The sequence below is a fragment of the Planococcus citri genome, chromosome 5, assembly GCF_950023065.1.
Source record: "Planococcus citri chromosome 5, ihPlaCitr1.1, whole genome shotgun sequence".
NCBI lineage: Eukaryota > Metazoa > Arthropoda > Insecta > Hemiptera > Pseudococcidae > Planococcus > Planococcus citri.
The window spans coordinates 38,945,869-38,962,802 of NC_088681.1; the positions used below are offsets into that span (position 1 = coordinate 38,945,869).

Below are 16,934 nucleotides of genomic sequence, written 5' to 3' on the forward strand. Positions count from 1 at the left end.
GCTCTCCCGGCCCAGCAGATAATATATTCATCTCTTCATTTATTCCCAAAAGTAGGAAAAAAATAAATAAAAATACTTAGAAATTATTGTTTGCGGGGGGGGGAGGAGGGGGAGGGAGATTTTTCTCTAAAAAATTGAGTTGTTTAGAAAGATTTTGACCAGAACTGAAAAATTATATGAAAACTTTCGTGGACTTCAATTTTTTATTTTGATCGTAGTAAATTCATATTTGACTGTCTGGTGACTTCTTGGTGACAGATTCATCAAGCAATGATCATACTTGGTGAATCTGTCACCAAGAAGTCACCCAAGGCCACCTACCTATCTAGCCCCTCAAGGTCATTGACCTGTCTGTCTGGCTTTTAAAAGTCATCTGTCTTCCTGTCTGGCCTCTTAAGGTAGTCTGCCTACCTTTTGGGCATCTCAGCAATAATGTATGTAGTACTTACTTTGGTTTCGAGTTCCCAAAAATTTACCATAATGTCTAGGATTGAATGCAATTTTTTCCAAGTATTTAAAAGTCAGATCAAATATTCTATGTGATTGAAAATTATAAGGCTTTTGGGATATGTAATTAACTGGCCATTCAATTTTTTCTTCAATTCATGACGTTTCCAGCCGATTATGAAAAATTAGCAAAAAATTGTAGCTCACATCAGTGATCTAGAGGTTTGTTGGGAAATATTACAATTTCTCCATCAATTTCTGTTGAATTGATTTTTTGTTACTAGGTATTTTTTATTTGAAATGTTTTTAAATTTTATTTGATTACCTATGTTTTTTTTTATGATTTTCATGTATGTAAATTTAGCTGATTTTCCATGTCTAATCACAGTAAGTAAGATAAAAATGAGGTGATATTTTGTCTTTTTCCACGTTTTTTGTGCAACCCAATCCCAATTCCAAAAACATATTCAAGATTGAAAAGTTTTTCTTTTCTACGATCACTTTTTTATTTTCAAACATGAGGCATAAAAGTTACTTTTTTATGAAAATGTGAAGTAAACCCTGAGTAATTGAGGACGGGGGTTGAGATTTTATGTCTCGATCATTTGAAAAAATGTGTCTTATGGAAAATTTGTGAGATTATAATCGCTTTTGGGGTAGGGGGTAGTAGGGGAAATTGATACAGGCGTATTTATATTCAAGCTATCAATCGACGAGACTTCTCTTCGAATTTTCCCAATTCCCCGACGGGTTCAGCCAACCCTAGTCTGGACCTGGAGACTACTATATTTTCAGAAGCGAAGCGAAGCCACTCTCGATCAAAGTCCAGTTTGTCCGGTTACCATATAGTTATCTGCAATTAATAGACGTTTTGGTTTACTTATACCTCAAGACTATACACAGTATACAATATTATCTATAACTTGATATTATAGTCGTCTACGAGTTAATGGCTATTTAATGATGGAAAGGATACGATTTAAATAATTATTAACCGCGTCGGAAGTATAGATACCTTACACATGGTACCATACGTACGCGACTACATTGTAATTGGAAATAAGTATCATAAATTAACCACTACAAAGCCACTGTTGTGTTTTCGAGATGCCACAGCAGAGCTGCCGGCTACATCGTCTATCGGAAGCTGATACAATATTTGCATTTTTTCGGCAACATTGTATTTATGGTCGTGTCTCGTGCCAATATTAATTACATATTGGATCCATCTTGTACGCTGTATTTTTTTTTTACTGACTAGAAAGTATCTATATTATTTTCGTGTATATAAATCGCTGATTAACTCGCCACAACGAATCTAGATACTTACTTGCATTTTTATGAGTATGGCTATCGATACTAACCTTACTCTTCTAGGTTATTTACCTCTGGTGTGATTTTTTTTTTTGGCAAAATATAAAATGCACTGTAGGTAATCTACTTCGGTGTATTGAAGAAAGGAGGATTATAGGATCTAGGATAAGAAGAACAAACCTATTCTGTGAATGACGAGATTAGATGTACATGCTCGTACTTTTGCATGTATAACTCGCATAGGTACACTAAAAAATATGCCCGCAGCTGAACTGATTAAGTCGTCAGTGGTGTGAATACTAATTCAACTAGTGATTAGAGTCTCGAATGGTTAAATAAGCGTACCATTCGTGCGCTAATTGTAACAATTAAAAATTGCCAACTGATAATTAAAAATGGTGCTATGTTATGATAACTCCTAAGGCTCGATACTTAACATAGCCAACATATAGGTAGTAGGTACCTAGCTTATAATTGATTGACTTCGAAGGCGGTGTTGACGGTTTTGCATGGATCGTTATAACTGGGTACAGACTTCTTCGGTCCCTTTTTTTATTTTTAATATTCTTGAACAAAATGTTGAGATGCAAAATGATGTCTTCATTTTTGTTATGATGAAGTGTTGAATCGTGTGCCTGTCTACCGAGTGTCTAGAGTGCGGAATGGTGTTGAAAGCTAGTGGTGGAGGTAAGATCGACGAGGTTTATGACAGAAATTAGGTATTATTCGTTGTTGGTGTTTTCTTCCGGAGCGTGTGATTGGCTCAGGTATTAATTACAATTTGCTGCTGGGTGGGTGTTTGTATATTTTACATGTTTATTTTGTGAAGTGGAATTCCGAGAAAACGTTTGCCATTTTGGTGGGGTTTGAATTTTTCTTCTGTTTGCTCATCGATTGTTGAGAAGAAGGTGTTGTTAACTTTTTTAGAGGAAATATTTGCATAAGACGTTAACGTTTATTTCCCCTTTCGTTGAGGTTCCTGTATTTCGTTACTCGATAGAATTTTTCCAAATGAAAATTCAAAGCGAATACTTTCAATTTTCATTTATTTGACCTAAGAAGTAGGTACCTGTGGTGGACCGAAAGAAGGGGAGGATACCTATACTGTAATTTTTTTTACTGAGATGGATCGTGAAAAAAATTCAGCGAATTTTAACCAAATTCAGCAGAGACCTCAATTTTGAGTTGAAAATTACCCAGAAAAAATGTTAGCTCTTGAGGTATCTTTGGAGGGGAGATTTGGATCTTCAAAGAGAGGCCATTTTCGAAAAAATCGTAGTTTTTTTCACTCCTGTCGCTACACAACCTGTTTTGAGGAAAATGGGCCAATTCCAAAAGGTGGCGCCAATTTTTTGATCATTTTTTTTAGCCAAAAACTTATGATATTTTTTCAATTTTTTGAAATATACAGACATGGTAAAAAAAAATTTGCACCATTGCGCTCCAAAATATTTCCACAGTTTCAGGAATATTATCATTCAATATTTTGGATAATTAATGCGAAATATTTGTGAAAAAAAGATTTTCAAGACATGAGTTATCCTCTATAATAGTTCTTTGAAAGGGGGAGGGGGAGGGGGTTTGACTGAAAATTTGTCCACTGATATATAGAAAAAATACCAAATTTGCCGAAAAATTTTCATCTTCTGTTTTGGATTTTTGGGAGCTCATTGTGTGAATTTTTTAATTTTAAAACAAGAAACAAATCGGCTCAAGCGAGGCAAGGGCAAAAGTTTTTGAAAATTTGATTTCAAAAGGCCTAAAAACGATGTTTTTTTTTTAGGAAGCTGATTTCGAAAAAAAATGAGGACAAGATCGAGCGAAGATGAGGATGAAAACTTCTGAAGATTTGTATTTTGAGAGAACTAAAAACAATGTTTTTTTTAAATCCAAGAAGTTTATTTTTTGACTTTTAAAATTTTAGTAAATTGAAAGATTTATTTCAGAATGTTAGATAAGTTTTAAAAAAAGAAAAGAAAACAAGCTCAAGTGAGGGCGAACACTTGAAAATTTGTATTTCGAAGGGTCATTCCACGTCAATTCGACCAAGAAGTGGTAAGGGGGGAGCCGGCGATTTTTTTCAAAATTTTTCCTGTGGACAGACTGTCCAAAGGGATGACCAATGGTGCAAATCGCAGTCCTCTAGCCCCTTTTTAAAGGCTGCTAGTGATAGTGTCAAAGTTTTGAGTGAACTTGAAATATCATCCATTTTAGCAGTGGATTACTTGATAACCGCGATAACCACCAAAATGAAACTTTTTCCCATAATTAGGGATTTTGAAAGGCTTTTGGGAGATATCATAGAGATCTGCAGTGTTGCCACTTTTTTTCGTACAAAAAATCATCTCGGAAGGTTTCAAAACGTATGTTTTCATATCGTTCCAACTCTCAAAAATTCTGAAAAAAAAATGATTAGATATGGATAAATTTTCATGCTGAACAACATATTAAAAAATTGAGATGGCATTATTTCGTAAAATCGATTTTAAAAAATTGAAACTTTTCGAAAAAATTCGATTTTTTGATGTAAAACATTAAAAAAAGTTCTGACTGGTGAAGTTGACCCATTTGACCCTTATTTTTACGTATTCGTTGAAAAAGTTGAAAACCCTTCTTCACTCAATAAAATGAACTCATCACAAAAAAATCAAAATTCGAAAAAATTCAATTTTCAATTCCAAACATTAAGAAAAGTTTAAATTTATTCAGTTGTCTTATTTTTACCTGTTTCTGACGTATTTCATGAAAAAATTGATAAAAATCACCATCCCCTAGCAGCCTTTAAAAAAGGGCTAAAGGGCTGCGATTTGCACTATTGGTCGTCCTTTAAAAAAATCTTTCCACAGGAAAAATTTCAAAAAAAATCTACGACCCCCCCCCCACTTTTTGGTCTAATTGACTTTAGAATGGCCCTGAATGATATTTTTTTAGAAATTTAAATTTTGAAAAAGAAAAGAAAACAAGCCCTAGCGAAGCGAGAGTAGAAGCTTTCGAAAATTTGTGTTTTGAGAAGAAAAACAACAGGTTTTCTATCATTACAAACCCTTTTTTTGTCGGGTCCTCCAGAAAACGCAACCCTGCGGCTAACTTTTCCCTTTGCCCCCTTCTCGACGACCCTGTCCAAGGGGAAACTCCGGAGCTAAATTTTTTGGTAGGTACGAGTAACTTTCAACTCAACATGAAGATCTCTGTGCTGAATTTGATGAAAATCTGTTCTAACGACTTTATTTTTACGGAGCAATCCACCCTATTTTGTTCGTTTTGTCGTCGTATTGATCTACAATGAATGAAAAACGAGCCCCAAAAAATTTGACCGGGTAATACTCAGGGGGGAGGGGCTGTCATAAGCCCCAAAATTCTTTTAATGATGAAAATTCGTCTATTCTAAGAATATTTTGAATTGTAAATTGGAATAAAGTATGGAGGGGAATCTTGGAGCACGGGTTAAAATCAATATTTTGAGCTGAAATTTTTAGGACATGATTTTTTGAGAATAATAAACCTTCGATATCTATCAATGTTTTTTTTTCAAAGAGTTGATCAATTTTTATTCTGGAATGCAAAACTTTACTTCCTTTAACATCCCTCCTCTCAGTCTTTTTCCCCACCTTTCATATACTCCTTTCGAAATATAACCTCTACAGTTTACCCTCCTTCTCACTTAAAATAATCCTTATAAAAAAATTGGCAGTCTGTATATTCCAAATATTCCAGACAAATACCCATAAAATAAAATTTCCATATCGAATTCTCTCGAAGCAGGCAAATCTTCTACCCTTGAAATGGTGTTTTCTCATCTCGCGTAGACTTACACGAATAGCTCGTCTTTGCCAATATAGGCAATAGGTCAACTTAAACGTGACTCAGTGCGCGGAAACGGACAACAATTTAAATATAGATCATACTCTATAGCTTATCAGCTCAACAGTTACAGTTGCTGCGTTTCATCTGTAATTATCCATAACCGAAGTCCGCAATTACCAGCGAGTAAAATATACTGTATGTATTACCATTAGCAACTCCTACACTGCATTGCGTCCGTTGTAATTGAGAAGAAAATTTTTTTACGACCGCACGTGCTAAAAAATTGGTCATTTTCTAAATTTAACGCCCAAATAATGAGCTGGACGTCGGCTCCAGATGTGTTGCTGAAAAAAATTACGATCGAGGCGCCTGCCTTGGAACGACAACGTGTTACTAATCAGCCATTGCGACCTTCGAGCCTTTTTTCTTTCCAGGTAGGTAGGTACCTAAGGTGGTCGAAGTCGAGCAAAAAATTCTCTTAAGTGACCATAGAGAGGGAGACCACATATTACGAAATAAGAAACAATTTTCTTTTACAAATAGAAGCTATACATAAATATAGATGTACATCGTGGTAATAATATTCCAGGTAAGCAACACCCCCTCCTCATCACCCGCCACAACATCTAAAATATGAAGTACCTACCTATACTACAATAAGAGCTCTCAAAAAAAAAAGTAACCACAGCCACGTAATATTTACTACGACGGTTAAAAAAAACTCTTAGGAGTAGTTACCACACAGCGCTTTTTAATTAAATCGCTTCTTTTTTTCGTACCTCTCTTTATTGTTCTATGTACAAAGCCTAAATTAAGACATTAAAAACAAAAGAAAAAGATAACTAGGACCAGTTAACTCGGGTAATTTATGATCGTTATAGTCTTTTTTTTTTACAATCATACATATTTTTTCGGCCGGCTTAACGTTTAAAACATCGGTGTTGTGTATGTCTCTATGGTGAAAAACTTTTTTTTTTCGTTTAATGAAACCAGTTCTATCAAAAAAATGAAGGAAAAAAGGCTTTTACGCGACCTCAGTGCGCAGTGTGTACCGTCCAGAGGTAAGTAATTTGAATTCTTCGATCGTGTTTTTCTACACGTTTAACTATTTTACAAGGTACCCAGCACGTTGAAAACTCAGCCACCAAAATCTAATCAACTTTACCCTCTTTTTTTCACTTGTTACCTTCGATCAAAAAATATAGTTACTCGGGTAAAATTATCATCTGTCCAATTAATGCGCCACCGAACAATCGAAATTTTTTATTGCTTCGGTTTATCGAGCCGGAATTTTTATAAGGAATAAAAAATAATGAGTTTTAAAATCCTTTTCTCGATACTACCCAAACGTATAAACAATTTTTGAAGTGATACCATATATTCGGCATATTCCTCCGACTTGTTGATTACTGCTTCGAGCTATCTGCTCGTTACTGTTTTCCTACACATATACTCGATGTCGACGATACTAATATTTTTTCCGCCCCCTTTCGCACTTCATCGATATGTTATTTATGGATTTATGCATTTATATGTACATCCGCAGATGAAGATAAGATAAGCTAGCAGCCAGCGACAAAATTCTAGCGAGTTCTGCGAAAATAATTTCGCCCAAGTGTGGAGGGTTTATTATGTGGTGGGAGGGGGTGAGGGACTCGAGGCCGGTGAGGTGGTACCCGAGCCACACGAATCGACATTGTTTCAAATAAATCAGACTACCAAGACTGTTCTTTAAAATTATCTAAATTAGTAGGCGGATTTAAATTATATTTCGTATACAGTGGTAATTTTTTCATCTTTTTCTCTAGGTATAGTCTGTTACCCTGTACACTGTGTAATAGGTGTACTGGACTTGGTTGCAGTCACGTTCTAATAAGGGTTGAGTTAGAAGTAATTTTGGGTGTGAATATTTTAATGATAGTGCTTTACTTATGGGACGACGTATAGAAGATGAATTAAAATTTAGCTTCGAATAATGTATCGAGTTCGAGACAAATACGCGTGGTCATCGTAAGACAGTGTAAGGGTGTCAAGAATAAGAATCGGATACCTATGATATGAATTGTGGGTGGAGGATGGATGGTAGAGAGAGAGGGGGAGGGATGGAAGCACGCTCCTATTTTTTGAAGATTTGTATGAACGAGACTAGAATCGTAATTTTAATTTGATTACTATGCTGCAGCACGAATGTCGAATAGGTAATCTCAGCCTTTGTGAAAGATTGTGCCAAGTTTCATTCAACAAGAACAGTCAAGTAAAAATAATTTCAGGTGATGATGAGGATGAGGCTTCCAGTAAGCTCACTTTTCAAACAGTGAACAAGTAGGAAATTTAAAACGGAAAATTTTTCGAGTTTTGAAATTTTGTATGTACTTTTTAAATCTTCCAAAAATTTTCTTATTTTGAAAATAAAAAAAATAGGGCCCCCCATCTACACCCCCTCAAAAAAATGAATAAATAAGCAATCAACATGTCATCCAGGAGTAGGTAGGTACGCCTCTGATGTACATGCTGACCAAATTTAAGGTGCTAAATTATTTTTCGATTTTTGATGAATTTTTAAAAATTAAAAAGACCATTTTTCAGAAAAAAAAAATAAAATTTGATCAAATTGGGATGGAGAATTGAAATTCGGTTTGGGTAGGTATATCATATTTTCAACCTTCCAAACCATCTGAAGACGATCTTAAACCATTCTGGAGTCTCCAGTGGATTTTTGGATTTTTTAGTTGAAAAAAAAATGGTCATAAAAAGATTAAAATAAACATAAAATTCGATATTCGTGAACTTACCGTGTTTGTGACCCTTTCGATCAGTTAAGACACTAATTTTCAAAATTTGTCTCTGACGATTCCAAAACAAAATTTTCTCCAGCAATTAGAGGTATTTAGGAGGAGAAAATGTAAAAATTCCTATTCATGAAAACATGAACTTGAAGATCTAAAATGTTTTTACATCCTATTTTTAACCCCTTAACCCTTTCGGCTATGAGACAAACTGACGGATAAAATTTGAAGTGCTTTAAACTGAGTGAGGTCGGTTGCTGCCTAGAACTCAAAATTTGCTGGAAATCGCACATTCAGAAAGTATTCATGTCACAAATGGCAATAAACCTTGAATTGACTATTTTTCGATTTATGACACCGAATAGCATTATAAATCAAAATCAAGCCTTCTGAGGCATCTGATATTTCAAGATGAAAATATTGATAACAAGCATTTTTGAAAATAGAAAAAAAGATGAGCTAAAATGAAATAAGTTTGTGTAAAAAAAGAAATTTTTGAAGAAAAACAAGGCATGCGACTTCAGATAGTTATTCAAACTGCAGATGTTTGAAGGTGTTTGCTTGTGGGAGGATTAAAATTGATGGAAAAATCTTTGTGTTATAGAGAGCATTTTTTGAAATTTTGAAAACTCGTGTCACAATTCAACCTGAAAAGTATGACATAATTTTCATTTTCTGACACATACATCTCTTTTGAGGTGATTTGCTTGGGTGAGTAAGTTACCTCAGAAGATGACTAGGTGAACTTTTGCGAGCATTTGAATTTTTTGATAGATACTGTGTCATAATACTGTCCTCAATCTGTTTGTCATAAGGAGATAATAAAAATAAAATACGTACGTCATGTTGTGGAATTACTAGAATCACTTTTTAGAAGTCATCTTACAGATAATGAATTTATTGAGCGCAGTGTTTATGACACAGTATCCATCATAAAATTCAAATGCTTGTAAAAGTTTACTTAGTCATCTTCTGAGGCAACTTACTCACCCAAGCAAATCACCTCAAGAGAGATGTATGTGTCAGAAGATGAAAATGATACATATTTTTCAGAATTTCATTGAAAATTTTCGTTGAATTGTGACATGGGTTTTCAAAATTTTGAAAAATGCTCTCTATAACACAAAGATTTTTCCATCAATTTTAATCCTCCCACAAGCAAACACCTTCAAACATCTGCAGTTTGAATAACTATCTGAAGTCGCATGCCTTGTTTTTCTTCAATAATTTCCTTTTTTTACTCAAACTTATTTTATTTTAGTTCATCTTTTTTTCTATTTTCAAAAATGCTTGCTACCAATACTTTCATCTTGAAATATCAGATGCCTCAGAAAGCTTCATTTTGATTTATAATGCTATTCGGTGTCATAAATGGAATAATAGACAATTTAAGGTGTATTGCCATTTGTGACATGAATACTTTCTGAATGTGTGATTTCCAGCAAATTTTGAGTTTTAGGCACCAACCGGCCTTACTCAGTTTAAAGCACTTCGAATTTTATCCGTCAGTTTGTCTCGTAGCCGAAAGGGTTAAAGCGTTTGGTGACCCTTTAAAAAAATTGGAACTTCCAGAGGATTTTAAAATTTTCCTTTTTTTGAAAAAAAAAACACGTGGATTTAAACGAGAAAAGCAAATTTTGATTTAAGCCATAAATCGATCGAAATGAGAGTCACAAACACTGTGAATCCAAGTACATATATTCTCACCGATCAAAAAATTCAAAAATCTGCTGAAAATTGCAAAACAGTTTGAAATTGTCACTAATCAATTTTGAGAATCAAAAATTAAGTGCGAAATAAATTTCAGAAAGAACATTTTAAATTTGAATCGGCAGGAACGGATTTTGAAAATTTGTGTGTCAATCAATTCAAACTGCACAATCACACATGCACTAAATTTCATTTTGGACCTTTTTATGTCAAATTTTACAAAAATATAAGTATATTAAAAACATTTTCTGAGGGCTCTAAACCGATTTTAAACCAATATCAATTGGTGTAGAAGATTATAAAAATAATGAACACGCCAAATTTGAACTCTCTATACTTTGATTTAAACTCATCCTGTTTTTTTTTGTCTTTCTTTGTAAAAAAAAAATACGCCAAATTGAAAATGTTCAATTTTTCCAGAATTTGAAAAATAAAAATATTTGGCTTGATGGTGTATTTTTGGATGCTATTTTGATCTTCCTTCATTTAATTCAAAAAAATGTCTGCTGCCGGGGATGCCTTTCTTGCGAGGAGCTAAAAAGAGAGAGAACGAGAAAAAAATTGAAAAAAAGTATATTGGGAGATTCGGACACAGAAATTTAACAAAATTCAACAATGACACGCTGTTAAGCGTATATTTTCAATATTTTGGAATTTCTTTTATTTACTCGTAAGGTTAAGAGAAAATGTACTTACCAGACAGGTTTTCTCGTGAAAATGAGCTTATCTTACAAGGGAACCTCTTGAGGTGTCACGCTCCGATTTGAACGGGACCGCGATTTTTGGAAAGAGCATAGTCTAAAACCCCCAAAACCAAATTTTCAGCTGCCCAAGTTCATTTTTCGATTTTTGGTGAATTTTTGAAAATTCAAAATTGACTGTTTTTGGCGATTTATGCTTTTTTTTAAAAGTACGAACTTGATCAGTAAAAGTGGTCAAAATAAATCCCAAAACTGATATTATTTACCCAAATCCAAATTTTACCATTTCCAGCCATTCTGGAGCCTCCAGCGCGATTTTTCAATTTCTCCAGAATTTTGAATTTGCTCCAGGAGGCGTGAATATGAAGTTGGGAAGCTAAAAATCGAGTTGTGTATTATACTCGTCCTGTTTAACGAGTTTATCTACATTTGAGCCGATTTTGGGATTGACACCTCAAGAGTGGTTTTTTGACCAACTTTTTTCATCAATTAAAAAATCAAAATAATCAAAAGATAACCGATTGTGAGGAAATTTTTGAAATTTGCGCGAATCGCAGTATTTCTTTGAGAGCTAACCCCCGGACCGCAAATTCTACCATTTCCATCAGTTTTGGAGCGAGAGTGACACCTCAAAAAACCACTCTTGAGGTGTCACTCTCAAAATCGACTCAAATGTGGATAAACTCGTTAAATAGGTCGAGTGTAATATACAACTCGATTTTTAGCTGCCCAACTGCATATTCGCGCCTTCTGGAGCAAATTCAAAATTCCGGAGAATTTGAAAAATCGCGCTGGAGGCTCCAGAATGGCTGGAAATGGTAAAATTTGGATTTGGGTAATTAATATTAGTTTTGGGACTTATTTTGACCATTTTTACTGATCAAGTACGTAAGTACTTTTAAAAAAAGCATAAATCACCAAAAACAGTCAATTTTGAATTTTCAAAAATTCACCAAAAATCGAAAAATGAACTTGGCCTGCTGAAAATTTGGTTTTGGAGGTTTTAGACTATGCTCTTTCCAAAAATCGCGGTCCCGTTCAAATCGGAGAGTGACACCTCAAGAGGTTCCCTTGTTAGTAGAAGTCATGAACTAGGTACCTTGATGTCATTTTAAAAATCAGAAAAATTTAAGAATAATTATGTTGCCAGAGCAATTTTCAATTTTGCACATGCACTCATTTTAAAAATGTAAGCTTTCATCGTAAAAATTCAACTTCAACATTTTAAATTTTATATTTATTCAATTAATAACCTTTAAGTATTCAATAATTAAACCCCCAACCAATAAATTTGCTTCAAGATCAATCAGTTTCGAGACACGAACCTTCAAATGGCCGTGAGTATTTCAAGAAAATATTGCAAACGTGTAGTAGAATTACGAAGGACCGAAATGATGGAAATGGTTACATAACATATCGTAAGGAATTTGCAAAAAAACTGAGAGCGAAACTTTTGTTTAGGACTCTTTATTTTATGGACAGCCAACTGCGAAGTACTATAGACCAAGAGTCTATAAGGACGAAGATGACATAGAAGGAAGATACACGGGAATCCCCAAGGAATACTCGGAAATACTTTCATCTCGTAACTCAGCACAATTCTAGTACCTTGATGATAACCTTAAATCCTCCGTGGTCTTAGTTCAAAGAAGTCGTGTGCCGTTCCAAAATACCTACACACACAACATTTTAGAAAAAGTCATTATTAGATAGGGATATCTACAGCTACCGCTACCACACCAAAATTCCCTAATCTCTGTGTGTGAAATGATCTCACGAAAAGAAGATACGAAATCTCTTGAGGATCGTTGATGGTGACTGCACAGTTCACAGTTCATAATTATGGCATTACAATCTCGCAACACTTTAGCTCACATATCAGTTCAGGTTTTATGTGAACGAGACAAGTTATTATAGGAAAGAAGATTACCTACTCAATTTTTTCTTTGGCTTTGGGTCATCATATAGGTAGATATATACAAGTACCGAGTACGTACATCTCGTTCCTGAGGAGCAGGTCATAATTTTGCAATTTTTTCTAAAAAGATGTTTGGCTTAAGCATAATTAATTTGAATGTTCTTTTGACACAACTCAAAATGCCAATACTGCGATTTTTATAAAATGACTAAATATATCATTTCCTATCTCAGAAGTATTTATTTTATGAACATATGTGTAGGATTCTTAGTAGAAGTTGCATTGTCTATTCCACTTCCTTATCTCCTTATCTACTTTCCATTCATTACGTTGTCGTGATTCATTTACGTTTAAGACCTACCACACTTGATTGTCTTAGAAGGAAAACGCAATTTAAAAATCGTTTTTTGTTCTTTCCATCGAGCTATCTTCGACACTCTAGAATTTGTCACATCCAGAAATTTGATTGTTTTTCGCCACATTTTTTCTATTTGAAAATCATATGAATGAATTACCTACCTACCTGCTTCTCATCTAATTGGGTGAGGGAGATTCCGCGGAACGAATTCATCGTACCACGTGAGCCAACGGGAAATGTTGGGCAACGCTCGAGGTTGGTTTTCGTTTAGGCTCGCTGCTTCACAAACTCCCATTTGTCTCGGCGTACGTTCTCGAATATTCCTTTTCGGCGCTCGTAATGCAAGGATGAAGAATTGAAGAGCCAGAATTTGCCTGGCTTACATTGTTAATACCTAGTTGGTAGTTAGTTACTCCCAGTGTTTTAGCCTTTAGGACTCATTGACTCGAGTCTTCAATTGTTTCTAAACCGCCACTTCTGAACTGGAGGATTCTACAAAGAAAACTGTTTCTTACAGAAGATTTCTTTTCTGAATTTGCAGAGCCGTAGCCAGGGGGGGTCTGGACCCCCCCCCCCCCTTGAGCTCAGGGTCGCCGATAAAATTTGACGATTAAAATTTCACCACTGCACAATGCATTCAAAAACTCCCATTTTTTTAGACCGCTTGAAGGGTCCATTAGTCAATTTAGGCTTAAAATTGGTTGAAATGAAATCGCAAAACCGGAACAGATTTATCCTAGAACTGAAAAAAAAATTTCCAATCCCAAAACTAATCCTGAAACCGAAATAAAAATCAAGAGGAACAAAACTAAAATAAATCCAATCTCGAAATGAATAGGTATACATTTTGATCCCAAAACCGAAACCCGCAATCTCAAAATCGTTTCGGACTCACAGATCTGGTAAAAATATTACGTTATTGATAAATTTTGAACATTTTTGGTCCAGAAAGAGACTTATTTGCCGACTTTTTTGAAACTTAATTAATAGCACATTTTTGAAATATTTTGCCCTGGTTTTTCTCAAGCTAAGTAAGTAAGTACAGTTTTTCTATTTCTAAATTTTTGTACCTACCTAACTCTTAAAAATGTCGAATGAAATTACAAAATTAACTTCTTGTAAAAAAAAATAATAATTTACTTACTGGGTACTTACATGGATCATAATAAATTTTCAAAAACTTCGACCATCGACCCTCGCTTCTGCGCTCAGGCCTGTTGATTTTTCTTTTTCAAAATCAAACTTTCTGATGTTTTTTTACTTCTCAAAACACGAAATTTCGAGAGCTTTTGCTCTCACGTTGTTTGGGCTTTTTTGCTTTTCTATTTCAGACTTGAAATTTCTAAAAAAAATCATTCAAATTCTGAAATTTTTAAGCCAAAACAATCAACCTCCTCTTATAAAAAAAATTGTCCTTTCACATATTAAAATGGCAATTTTCAAAAGCTTTTGCCCTCGCTAAGCTCGGGCCAATTTGTTTTTTTCTCTTCCTACAATAATAAGATGAACCTTTCTAGTTGCCGATGAGAAGGTAGGTGTCATAAATAATAGAAGTTGGTAGTGTAGAACGGCGCTGTGGCTGTACACAGAGAACTAAGAAGACACAAGAAGTACGAAAGGCTGGCAATCGGTGGTGCGAGTTGGGGGGGTTGGCGCGTGCCTCTTTTAAACTAGTACACAGGTCCAGGTGTTTTGGCGTACGAGTGCGGCAGTGCGCGCGCGACAAAGCCGGTTGGTGGGGAGGTTGGCAACCCTGATCCTGATCGCGGGCTTAATATGCTTATAGGTTCACCAAGTGTTGGAGTAGTACTAGTACGTTACTCGGTTTTCAATTCGGTTCGTGGATTGACGATTGTTGTAGTTCAGTTTTGGGTTCTCGAATAGTTCTTTTTTTACTGTAACGGTCGTGATTTTTCGTCTTTTTGTAGGATTTAAAGTTACTATCGATATTGGCCAATTCAATACTGTTTGGTGAGTTGAATAGATTTTTTTATTATTTTTTTTTATTTATTTATTTATTACCGGGCGACGATATTTTCGTACGGTTTAGTATTGTGTTTTCGAAGGGATTTTTTTTCTTTGGTCGCGGTTTTGTTCGATTTAGGGGGTGTATTTTTAGATATCTTGGGTAGTAAAGTATAGTGACATTCTTTTCGTATTTATTTTTAATTTTTGTACGTTTTGATTCGTGAAAATTGCGTTATTTTGTAACGGTGGTGTTGCGGTATTTTGGGGTGATAATTTTCGAAAATTTCGCGATTGATTTCTGGTGAATTTTCTGATTTTTTCGCGTACCTATTTTCATATTTTCCAGTGATAAGATTACGAATACTAGAAACATTTATCAATTTTTTCTCTAAAGAATTAACTCTCAAAACAGCTACCCCTTGTGATATTTATAATCCACCTACTTTACGTAAGTCCACCCTTAACTGGGTCACTATTTCCACATCAAATTCAACAGCCCCATCCTTGAGATGAATTTTATTTTCAAAGTAACGCTCATTAATTAATATTTTTTCAAAGGTAGTTTCCCCTTTTTTTTCAAAAACACGAGGAAAGACTTAATAGCAAATATCCGTTCAGCATCCTAATTCGTTCCCGTTGAGTGAAATAACTTACCACAACTAATACGATTAAGTTTCTCACGATATACCTTTGCCTACCAACACTATAGTCTTGTTTTCCCCTTACGTAGGGGGTGGATGGGGTATATGGGAATTTGAAAATTTATAGCCAGCATGACCCACGTATCCCTCTTCGGTTTAAAATCGGAAATCCGTTAAAGTGCGTGAAATTTAGCCCGCATGCGGTATAGAAAATACGTTGGTTAAGTGCATAGTAGTATACGTAAAAGGTACCTTCTCCTGTATAGAATAGAGTCCGTTAGAAGATTGGTAACCATAGTAACGGCGCGTATCATTTCTACTATTTTGAATACCGGCGTTCAAGTCTCCGTAGCTTTGTAACGGACTTTTAGAGCTTTCGTAACTTATGCCATAGTTGAGGGTGGTAAGGCGGGGGTTGCTGAGTCAAGCAGTGTAACGGTTCTTGGGTGAAATATGTGCTAGCGCCAAATACGAGATTATCGAGGCGTTACGAATTACGATAATACATACCTAAAGGTGGAATTTTTCTGATGACGAGAGAGATTGCTACTTTTTTTTTGAGGGAACTGATGCGAAAAAAATGGAAAATTGAATTTATTGTATAATTTTGGGAGTTTCTTTCGAAAATTTCTGAAAAGTCTTTGAAGCTTTTGAACGTAAATATTCCAAGTGTAATATTCATTCTCAAGATGAATTCAAGTTTACAATTCGTTTCCAGAATTTGTAGATTGATTTCTTGAAAAGGCAGAAAATGATGAAAAATATCAAAGAATTACTCACCTATTTTTGAAAGGAATGATCTTGGATTTTAAGGTGGTTCATTTTTGGAAATTGACTACGAGTGTGGAGGCTCTAAAAATATTGAATTCAAAATTCTAAATCCATCAAATCTACTCCTGAAATAAACTGAAAAAATTAAATTTAAAATGTGTAATTCGTAAAAAATTGAACTCGTGCAACTTTTTTTTCAATTCTCAATCTAATGAATAAAAATAATTGGTTGTTTTTTTCGTTTAGTAAATCAACATAAAGTACCTGCAATTTAATGTAAGTAGTTTGTTCTTTGCATATAAAATTCCTAGTATGTACCTACCTAATGATATGCATAACTTATGCTGCATATTTAACATATCTTTAAAATTTTAATCACGAGTAAGCCTGAAAAAATATATTTAGTTTTGCAAATTTGAGAAAAGCGAGCAAATGAATCCGAAAAAATTCAAGTACCTACCTGTAATTCAAACGAAAATTTACGCGTTCTAGAAACTTTTGCAGAGAAGTAGGTAC

At 34.6% G+C, this 16,934-nt stretch overlaps 1 protein-coding gene across 1 annotated transcript in view; it reads left to right on the forward strand.

The window, feature by feature from the left end:
* The first annotated feature begins 14,813 nt into the window (after nucleotides 1-14,813).
* Nucleotides 14,814-16,934, forward strand: part of LOC135847168 (transcription factor Atoh1-like) — a 29,027-nt gene continuing 26,906 nt past the window's right edge. The window contains exon 1 of the mRNA XM_065366602.1: nucleotides 14,814-15,009. The gene's annotated coding sequence lies outside the window, so the exon portion shown is untranslated. The remainder of the gene's footprint in view (nucleotides 15,010-16,934) is intronic.